The following is an 11,454-nucleotide window of genomic DNA, read 5'->3' on the forward strand; positions in this document are numbered from 1 at the left end:
ACTCATGATAGACGTTTCCAATGGAAGCAAATTAATCATAGTGCGCAGAACAAGCAAGGAGGTGGGCAGGCCAAGCACGAGCTAGCAAGATCCTATTGGTGCGTTCTAGCATGTATTTGCATATGTCCGTTAGTCTGTGTAGTGCACGTGCGCAATAACTAAATTCGCCCTTGCACTCATTCTAAAGAGCGCAATGTCTTAACACTTTGGCAAAGGGTAAAGTCTACCAAACTTAGTCCACTCTGTTCGTAAAAGATTCTCGTTTTGGAAACAGAAAACTGTATTGAGGTCAATTGTTTCATAGTTGACAAAATTATCAAAGTGTAGGCCAAAATCAATTCTGGTCCATCTTCTCCCACTGCCGGCCACTGCCGGCCACAAATTTGGTTGTGAGTGGATATGCCAACGGGATGCTGAACATTTATACATTCGGTGAAATATCTGGCTCATTGTTCTATCTGTGGTAGTACTGTTGATCAATGACCAATGAATGGGCGTAAATTTCAGCTACCGAACTTCGAGTTGCCTCAAGAAACAAACGTGTGCGTGCAAACAGCCAGAAAAAAAACCTGCCGAACACCATAACAAACAAAAACGTAAAACTGTCTTGTTATAATAACCTTTCCATGTTATCTGCCCATCCGTTCACTCTCACACCATTCAATTCGGACAGGCTAGAACAAATAGACAGAGTGACAGACAAACGAATGGGACAGATTTTTGAAAGAGGTCCATTTATTTCACACACAATCGTTAGATAGGCACCCCTCTTCCAATATCCCCACCCAATCTACCCCCCTTCACTCTAATTGCATCTGAGTTAACAGTGGAGGTAGGCGAGGGGTGGAACATTCCAAAGCAGTAAGATAACTTCACTCTAGGGCTCCTTTCTCTCCAAATGAAAGGCGTGTGGAATGTTGTGCCAGAGCTCTGACAGGTAGAGAGGAAGAGGAGCAGAAAGAGTAAAGAGAACAGGGAGAGGGAAGAGAAGTGGGGTGCTGTTACACTACCACGATACAAAACACATGTGCTCCTCCTCCCCCACCTCCTTCTCAACCCACCTCATCCCCCGCTCCACTTCCTTCTCAACCTCCTCCCCCTTCTCCACCATCCTCCTCCTCCTCACCCCTCATCCTCGCCCTCTCCTCACCCTGGGCGGCAGGGTAGCCTAGTGGTTAGAGCGTGTGACTAGTAACCAGAAGTTTGCGAGTTCAAACCCCCAAGCTGACAAGGTACAAATCTGTCGTTTTGCCCCTGAACAGGCAGTTAACTCACTGTTCCTAGGCCGTCATTGAAAATAAGAATTTGTTCTTAACTGACTTGCCTGGTTAAATAAAAAAATAAAAATAATCCCCCCAGCTCCCTGCTCCCCTGTTAGGGTCTAGGAGCTGAATAAAGGCATTAAAGAGTTTGTCTAAAGCCTGACTGCACCAAATGCCCCAAATGCCTATTTAATCAAAAGAAAATAAACCTGGCCACATTCAAATATTGGGTAAATCAACCTGCCCATATTGGCTGAGCCGCAGAATTATAACCTGCTGTCTGAGGTTTAGGTATGGAGACTCAGGGTGCTTCTGAAACGGCACCCTATAACCTATATAATGGACTACATAAAAGTAGTGTACTAAATAGGGAATAGGGTGCCATTTGGAATGCAGCCATGGAGTCATGCTTCTGGCCTGGTCTGTGTCTTCAGGCCCCCGCTCCTGTTACCTAAACACACTGAGGAAGGAAGAGACACACCCAGACCCAGCACTGGGGATGAATGGCTTACCATAGATACACATATCACCTGGAAGGAAATTAACTAAAAAATAAAAGGTTATACTGTTTTATCAAGTTACATGTTTGAAACAACAAATTCTGATAAGTTGCGTCAGATTTAGGCAGAGTAAGAACTTCAAGAGCTTAAATTGTTAGGTGTAAGGACAGGCCCATTACTCTGTAGTAGTACAACACTAAGGCTACCTCTTTGGAAAGTTGTGCAAAGAAAGCCCTACTAAGTTATGTTGTTGAAAGCTATGTTGTTGTGTTGTCAGGTATAAGAATAAGGATGTCTCCTGACAAGGTTAATTGAATAAACATGGTATAATGGCCAACCTTCCCCAGAGTCACAAGGTCGGCCAGGTCATGGGGTCAGCATCCTCAAGGTCGCGTGGCATGCAGTAACCCATGGTTACACACACAGCCTGTTGTTTATTATGGACCACATCACTAATGCCATTTAAATTAGCCTGTCTATCACCCCCCCAGCCCGAAGCAGACCGTCCCGCGTCACTGTCCTTCTTCCCATCTTGAGGGCCACTTAAAACAGGCCATCATTGTCTGGCGCTCTAGAGAAAGACGGTCTGCGTCTGTGTTTTCACTCCTCTGGGGTGGAGTTCATTAGGCTGTCAGACAGACAGACGGACAGTAATGTGACCCAGCAACCCAGCCAGCCAATGGAGCTATGGGAGCATGGGACAGCTCAGATGGAGGGATGGAGGGAGGGGATGGGGGAAGGATGGAGAGCACAGAGCAGCTCCACCGGGAGGACCAACAGAGATTACTCTTCCTAATAGGGTTCATTAAGGTAACACGATAGCTCTGTCTGCGTATAGTAGTAGAGGAAGAGGAGAGTAGGCTATGCAAAGAATCAGCATGATGTTGATGTTGTTTTCCTGGCTCAGCCCTGGGCCACGTTGCGAATTCCAGAATCCAAATACTTGGTAACAGGAGCTGCATTGTGAGCAGCTGAAGCCCTGCAGCTGATGGTTGGGATAGGATGGACTGTTGGTATGGGTCTCCAAAATCTTCTGTCTGGCCACATAAAGTCTTAGCACAACTTTTCAAAGCAGTAACTGTGGGCTACCACAGTAGCTAGCTCCACCTGGGACATCACAGGATCACAGACCTGATTCTCCAGCACAGGCTGTCACGCTTGAAGCCCAATCAGTCTTGTCACTGGGACTGGGCTGCTGCCACAGATGCCCATTTAATGAGCCACTAACATCTTTAAGGAGTGCTGATCTACAATCAGTTTCACCTTTCAGATCATAATAAATAAGATTACACTGAGTATACTATAACATTAAGAACACCTGCTCTTTCCATGACATAGACTGACCAGGTGAATCCAGGTGAAGGCTATGATCCCTTATTGATGTCACTTGTTAAATCCACTTCAATCCGTGTAGATGAATGGGGAGGGGATAGGTCAAAGAAGGATGTTTAAGCCTTGAGACATAGATTTTGTATGTGGGCCATTCAGAGTGTAAATGGGCAAGACAAAAGTATCAGTATGTCGCTGATCTAGAGGATATTAGACGTGTAGGTGAAGAAGAAGAACAAGGATGTATCTGGGGAAAGAGGAGAATGACTTGTGAACATCATTTAACAGTCATTTACTTCGTATTTTCTTACTCTCGGTTCTGTCAGCCAATCAGGTCTTGTAGAGTGGACACAAAACACATTACACTGTGGGGGAGTGACCAATGATCAATTACTGTATCTACACCACTGATTGCTCACTGAGACAATGCACAGCTGACAATAGTTATGTCTCCCAGACAGAAAAGCCACCCTACTACTGACAAAGGCTGTGAAAACAGCTTCAGACGGGGCCTCTTTCGTACCACACCCACCCTTACTGCTCTGTTCTGTCTGAGCTAAACTGACCAAGATAAGAAGTGCATGTCTACACACACAGACGTACCCACACACACACAGATGTACGTACGCATACACAGGCACAAACTTGTTGATGCACACACAGACAGACACACACACACTCACAGCTCTTAATGCACACAGCCAGAAGAACTAGACGTGGGACAATTTTGTCTTGAGCGGATGGTCGGGGGGCCGGAACAAAATTCCAAATCATTTGTAGACTGCAAATTGACCGATAGAAGCTCAAACAGACATGTTTGACTAAAACATCATTTCAAACCTTGCTTATATCATGTGTCTCTCTACTAAGTGTGGGAAAACTTGGGAACACATTTCTTAAATTAAAATCACTTGGAGCTGATTTCCTGGAGTTTTTACAGTCTTTTATGTGCAACAATGAAAATGCAAAAAATATATATTTTTGTAATTTGTTTTGCTCAGAAAACTTTGTGGGTCAAATAAATTCACCTTGCGGGGCGAATTTGGCCTGGGGGTGATTTTATTTGACCCACAAAGTTTTCTGAGCAAAACAAATTACAAAAATATATATTTTTCATTGTTGCACATAAAAGACTGTAAAAACACCAGGAAATCAGCTCCAAGTGATTTTAATTTAAGAAATGTGTTCCCAAGTTTTCCCACACTTAGTAGAGAGACACATGATATAAGCAAGGTTTGAAATTATGTTAGTGAATCCTGGCCTATATCCTAGGCCTACTCTATGCTATACACGCTCAGCCATGCATTGAACAGACTTTTTTTGCGAAAAGTAATTGAGTTATATTACTAGCCTAAATTATGAATATCCATGCTACTTATCACATTATGAAAGTAGTATTCACCCACCTTGGCATTTTTCCTATTTTATTGCCTTACAACCTGGAATTAACATGGATTTGTTTTGGGGGGTTGAATCATTTGATTTACACAACACGTCTACTACTTCGAAGATGCAAAATATTTTTTATTGCGAAACAAACAAGAAATAATACAAAAAAACAGAAAACTTGAGTGTGCATAACTATTCGACCCCCAAAAGTCAATACTTTGTAGAGCCACCTTTTGCAGAAATTACATCTGCAAGTCTCTTAGGGTATGTCTCTATAAGCTTGGCACATCTAGCCACTGGGATTTTTGCCCATTCTTCAAGGCAAAACTGGTCCAGCTCCTTCAAGTTGGATGGGTTCTGCTGGTGTACAGCAATCTTTAAGCCATACCGCAGATTCTCAATTGGATTGAGGTCTGGGCTTTGACTAGGCCATTCCAAGACATTTAAATGTTTCCCCTTAAACCACTGTGTTGCTTTAGCAGTATGCTTAGGGTCATTGTCTTGCTGAAAGGTGAACCTCCGTCCCAGTCCTCAAGAATTTCCCTGTATTTATCACCATCCATCATTCCTTCAATTCTGACCAGTTTCCCAGTCCCTGCCGACAAAAAACATCCCCACAGCATGATGCTGCCACCCATTCTTCACTGTGGGGATGGTATTCTCGGGGTGATGAGAGGTGTTGGGTTTGCACCAGACATAGTGTTTTCCTTGATGGCCAAAAAGCTCAATTTAAGTCTCATCTGACCAGAGTACCTTCTTCCATATGTTTGGGGATTCTCCCACATGCCTTTTGGCGAACACCATTTAAGCAATGGCTTTTTTTCTGGCCACCCTTCCGTAAAAGCTCAGCTCTGTGAAGTGTACAGCTTAAAGTTGTCCTATGGACAGATACTCCAATTTCCACAGTGGAGTTTTGCAGCTCCTTCAGGGTTATCTTTGGTCTCTTTGTTGCCTCTCTGATTAATGCCCTCCTTGTCTGGTCCGTGAGTTTTGGTGGGCAGGTTTGTTGTGGTGCCATATTAATAATGGATTTAATGGTGCTCTGTGGGATGTTCAAAGTTTCTGATATTTTTTATAACCCAACCCTGATTTATACGTCTCCACAACTTTGTCCCTGACCTGTTTGGAGAGCTCCTTGGTCTTCATGGTGCCGCTTGTTTGGTGGTTCCCCTTGCTTAGTGGTGTTGCAGACTCTAGGGCCTTTCAGAACAGGTATATATATACTGAGATCATGTGACAGATCATGTGACACTTAAAGTCCACCTGTGTGCAATCTATTTAACTAATTATGTGACTTTCGAAGGTAATTGGTTGCACCAGATCTTATTTAGGTGCTTCATAGCAAAGGAGGTGAATACATATGCACGTACCACTTTTCTATTTTTTTTTTTTTTGAATTTTTCAAAACATTATTTTTTTTCCATTTCACATCACCAATTTGGACTATTTTGTGTATGTACATTACATGAAATTCAAATAAAAATGCATTTAAATTACAGGTTGTAATGCAACAAAATAGGAAAATACTTTTGCAAGGCACTGTAGGTTTTGCAAGGCACTGTAGGCAAATGCAATGATGCATGGAATGCCTTATTATAATGGTGAATTTTTATGGAGAGAGTTTAGCTTCCTTAAACTAGAAACTCATGTGCCGCCAATGCACTCTACCACATGGCATTGCAGAGCAGCTAGCTAACAGCCCCTTGTTATTCAAAGTACTATAACTCTCTACCCTCATTCTGCTGGTCTAAAGAGGAGTTGAGAAAAAGGCTGTGTTTGGCTAATTGAAGTGATATGGTATAACAGAAATTAGATTAACAGGATGAATAGTTCCCAGAAAGGCTATATTTGGTGTGGTGGTAATTATGTCCCCCCGATTGTGGCAGTCAGATGGTCTTAAAGCATGGTAGGGCAATGGGAGGTGGAAATGGGGTATGTGTGTAGGGGATTCAGGAGTTAGGCTCTCTCACAGGTGATATGGCTAGTTCTGGCTGCTAACGGAAGAGAGGGAGGATTTTGGGTGGTGCTGATCATCTCTTTGGCATAGAGCCATACTCCATCGGTCTCCATCTACCTTCCCTCAGCCCAGGGACAGACTGCTCCAGCCCCCCTGGATGCATCATGGATCCTGACAGTGTCCAGCGCCAACCACAAAGGCCCACACTGGACACACAGAGCTTTGCTTTGAGACCATCCAGGGGGGACCAAACAGTTGGCCTTAATAGGGCATCCACATGGACAGTGCAGTAGCCTACCAGTCCCAGTCCTCATCCCAAACAGTGCTGGATTTAACCAGACAGGATGTACAGTAACGTTGTACAAACGTTGCCATCTCATCCTTTTCAAGTGAGCAGCAGACCCCTACAGTATAAGAAGCCCATCCCCAGGCCAGCCTCCCAGCCATGGAAAAGAGACGACTGGAGGGAGGAATGGACATTGAGGATGCGTCGCAAATGGCACCCTATCCCCTTTATAGTGCATTACATTTGATCAAGATCCTTGCAAAAAGAAGTGGACTATATAGGTAATAGGGTGCCATTTGTGAAGCAAACCAAGTTTTCTGAAAGGTGTGTTACCATGGGAAGGACTCACCCCTTGTCCTTCATTCCGGTGGGGTTGGAGGGTATATGGTACAATGGAACTGGGTATGTCTGTGCATAGCGTAGGACTGCAATCCAGTTGTTTTATTAATTAAAGCCATACAGATATTATATCAATAGAGGCTTGCATCCATGGCCCATAGCCTACTGAAATGGGGGCATTCTCACTCATCCATCCTAGGTGTGCTATAACGGATATAAAGGATGTGCAAACCACCATAGTGCCAACATTCAGTTGAATCACCAACCCTGTGCCAGGCACCAATTAGGCAGCAGAGCACCCTGAACCCTGACCTGAAACAATGGATATTCTGGTACAGTACAGTGACACTGAGGCTTCCCCTTACTCCACACACTGCTTACGTTATTGGGCCAGTTGCTTCCCCATTCTGCTTTCTTTGGGGGTTTCCGATATGTAAACTGTGATAGCTTGTTTTTGTCAGACCTGGCAGATTTCAGTGACTGAAAGTGGAAGCCTGACGTGCCACTGTAACTACAGTGAATGTAGGATAACTCTAGAGGAGAGAGATACACACACTGATAATCTCAAGGGACCTGAGCGTGTGTCAGGATCATTCCTGCTCCAACTACACTACTCCCACGTGAAAGAGCGAGAGAGATAGAGGGGAGAGAGAGAGGCACATATAGAAAGAGGGGAAAAGGGAGAGGGAGAGAAAGAGAGGGTGTTGGGAGTGGGTCAACTCTGCTTATGTTGACAGGTAAAGGGTTGTAGTGAGATTGGGGGAACTACACTGATACACTGCCTGGGATAGTTGTCCCTAAACTGCAGGAAGCTGCATGGTGTTATAACCTCTCACAATGTTGTCAGGACAATTCATGGAACTGGGAGGGGAAGTGATTGGAGATTACTTTCCCCACTTATGCACTGGTCCTAAATGGCGCCCTATTCCTACTTTTAACCAGAGACCTATGGGCCCTGGTCAAAAGTAGTGCACTATATTGGGGATAGGGTGTCATTTGGAACATACCATGTGTGTGGAGCCTGGGGAGGTACGTGCTAGTAGCATGGATCAGATGGTTTGCTAAAAGAGCATGTAAAAGTGGTCTGAGAGATAAGGCCCCCTGGAAAGACCGCACTCAACGAGCTGTATAAGGCCATAAGCAAACAAGAAATTGCTCATCCAGAAGCGGCGCTCCTAGTGGCCGGGGACTTAACTGCAGAAAAACTTAAATCCGTTTTACCTCATTTCTATCAGCATGTCACATGTGCAACCAGAGGAAAAACAACTCTAGATAGACCATCTTTACTCCACACACCGAGGCACATGCAAAGCTCTCCCTCACCTCCCATTGTCAAATCTGACCATAATTCTATCCCCCTCATTCCTGCTTACAAGTAAAAACTAAAGCAGGAAGTACCAGTGACTCGTTCAATACGGAAATGGTCAGATGAACGCGGATGCTACGCAACAGAACTGGTTTTGCTAGCATAGACTGGAATGTGTTCCGCGATTCATTCAATGGCATTGAGGAGTATACCACCTCAGTCACCACAGATGACGTAATCTCAATCGCACTCCACACTGCCCTTTCCCACCTGGACAAAAGGAACACCTATGTGAGAATGCTGTACATTGACTACAGCTCAGCGTTCAACACCATAGTGCCCACAAAGCTCATCGCTAAGCTAAGGACACTGGAACTAAACACCTCCCTCTGCAACTGGATCCTGGGCTTCCTGATGGGCTGCCCCCAGGTGGTAACGGTAGGCAACAACACATCTGCCACGCTGATCCTCAAAACTGGGGCCCCTCAGGGGTGCGTGCTTAGTCCCCTCCTGTACTCCATGTTCACTGTTCAACAAACTATCATGGTCCAAACACACCAAGACAGTCATGAAGAGGGCAGGACAACACCTTTTCCCCCTCAGGAGGAAATATTTGGCAGGGGTCCCCAGATCCTCAAAAGATTCTACAGCTGCACCATTGAGAGCATCCTGACCAGTTGCATCACCGCCTGGTATAGTAACTGCTCGGCATCCGACCGACCGTAAGGCGCTACAGAGGGTAGTGCCTACGGCCCAGTACATCACTGGGGCCAAGCTTCCTGCCATCCAGGACCTATATACTAGGCGGTGTCAAAAATTGTCAATGACTCCAGCCACCCAAGTCATAGACTGTTCTCTCTGCTACCGTACGGCAAGTGGTACCGGAGCGCCAAGTCTAGGTTCAAAAGCCTCCTTAACAACTTCTTCCCCCAAGCCATAAGACTGCTGAACAATTAAACAAGTGGCCCCCGAACGATTTACATTCCCCCCCCCCCTGCTACCTGCTGTTTATTAACTATGCGTAGTCACTTTACCCCTACCTACATGTACAAATGACCTTGACTAACATTGACTCGGTACCGGCACCCCCTGTATATAGCCTCGTTATTGTTATTTTGCGGCAGGGTAGCCTAGTGGTTAGAGCGTTTGACTAGTAACCGAAAGGTTGCAAGTTCAAACCCCGAGCTGACAAGGTACAAATCTGTCGTTCTGCCCCTGAACAGGCAGTTAACCCACTGTTCCTAGGCCGTCATTGAAAATAAGAATTTGTTCTTAACTGACTTGCCTAGTTAAATAAAGGTAAAATTTAAAAAATTAAATATAGTGCACTGCTTTTGAAAGGTAGTGCTGGTGCACTATATTGGGGATAGGATTACATTTGGCGGACACGACTTGGAACGCTGGAATGTTTTCTTCTAGCAAAATAGAATTACAATAAAAATGGCCTTCCTCGGTCCACTATTTCACGGCAGGTTTTAAAACGCTAAAGTGCAGAGGTGTAAAAGTAGAATTCCAAATCCAAGACCAAGACCATTTTTATATCTTCTTTATCCTTAGTTTCTTTATGCAATCCCTCCCATTTTATAAACCCCTCAAGCCGCCTTTGTAAATTCTTTCAAGGCTCTGAAGGGGGAGAGGCTTGGAGCCAAGGAAAAGCCCCAGCAACATAAACAATGATCAGACCTTGGTTCAACTATATGAAATCAATCCAAATACGCTAGCTGGGCTTGATTGAGCTTGCCTGGCGCAATAGAACCAAAATAATAGTCGCAAAACTGAAACCCCCTCCTAGCTGTCACTTCAGGCATGCTAAAGCAAATGCTGAAAGCACTTGAAAGAGTTCAACTTTATTTGAATCCAGGTCTGACAAGGTCCACAGCGCCTTTGTCTCTAAAACCGCCAGAATTCCTCTGAGTGTTGGCTCATAAATCAGAACCTATGGTTTGCTGCCCGGAGACACTGAGGATGGGGGTCAACGCAAGCAGGTTAGCCAAACACACCCCTGGAGAGGTGCTAGACCAACTTCAGAAGGAGCACCCCTCAGCAGAGAGCGAGGGTGTGTCCCAAATGGCCCATAGGGCACTGGTCAAAAGCAGTGCACTGTAAAGGGAATAGGGTGCCATTTGAGACAGAGACACTCGGGTGGGCTAGATACTCATCTAGTCAGTTACATAACATAGGTAGACATTTAGAGAAGGTATAACATTACTTTGACCCTGACCTTGCCACCTCTCTGTACAGGAAGTCTTGGTTCATATCCACAAACGGTCAGAACCTAGGATTGTAATTACACATGAATACCTACAGTACCTACCTAGTGATAAATACAAGAGTAGAGTTTGTCATGTTAAATCATTGTTCCCTTATATGAATAAATGCCTAATAGTAAACAATAGCCATATTTAGGTACAGGACAGAATCAGATCAGTTCTGTTCTACATAATTCATTTATTTTAGAGTGTTTGGTACAGTTGCACCCTCCTGAACCAACCTCTGACACACAAGCGCTCTCTTAACCTAGTTACTCAGAGGGAAGGGGTAGAGGAGAAAAATTCAAAGCCATCCTATAATGTAATGTATGTTTTTGAGGCGGCAGCGGGCGCTCCTCTCCTTCCCGTCGCTGTGCCCCCATGGCAGAGGAGGAACTTTTCAAACTGGATCCCTTCACCCCCTGACCGCAAGCTGCACAGAGTGGAATAACAGCTGTGGGGCCACCACACACTCCTGCTCCTGAACCACCTTCTCCTGGGACGCTCGCTGCTAAAGCCACTCACACACTCATATTCTGTCACTCTCTCAAACACAAACACTCGCTCACTCTCTCAAATATACCCAAACTTTTGCTCCCTCAAACATACAAGCACAAATGGAAAGACCTACAGTAGTACCTTTATGGTTTGAAGAACTGCAAAGGAGGCAGAAACTTACCGTAAGTGGAAAAGGCACTCATTCCTTCTCCCTAACGGCAAACTATTCAGTGGTAGGGTTCATTCACAGAGAGTGCTTAGGTGGCAAGAAGTTTTGATTAAAAAAATAACTTACATTATCTTGGCCTTGTGTACTCAGTTCACTGAACTTATCATTAA

Source organism: Oncorhynchus nerka, linkage group LG6, assembly GCF_034236695.1.
Source record: "Oncorhynchus nerka isolate Pitt River linkage group LG6, Oner_Uvic_2.0, whole genome shotgun sequence".
Classification (NCBI taxonomy): Eukaryota; Metazoa; Chordata; class Actinopteri; order Salmoniformes; family Salmonidae; genus Oncorhynchus; species Oncorhynchus nerka.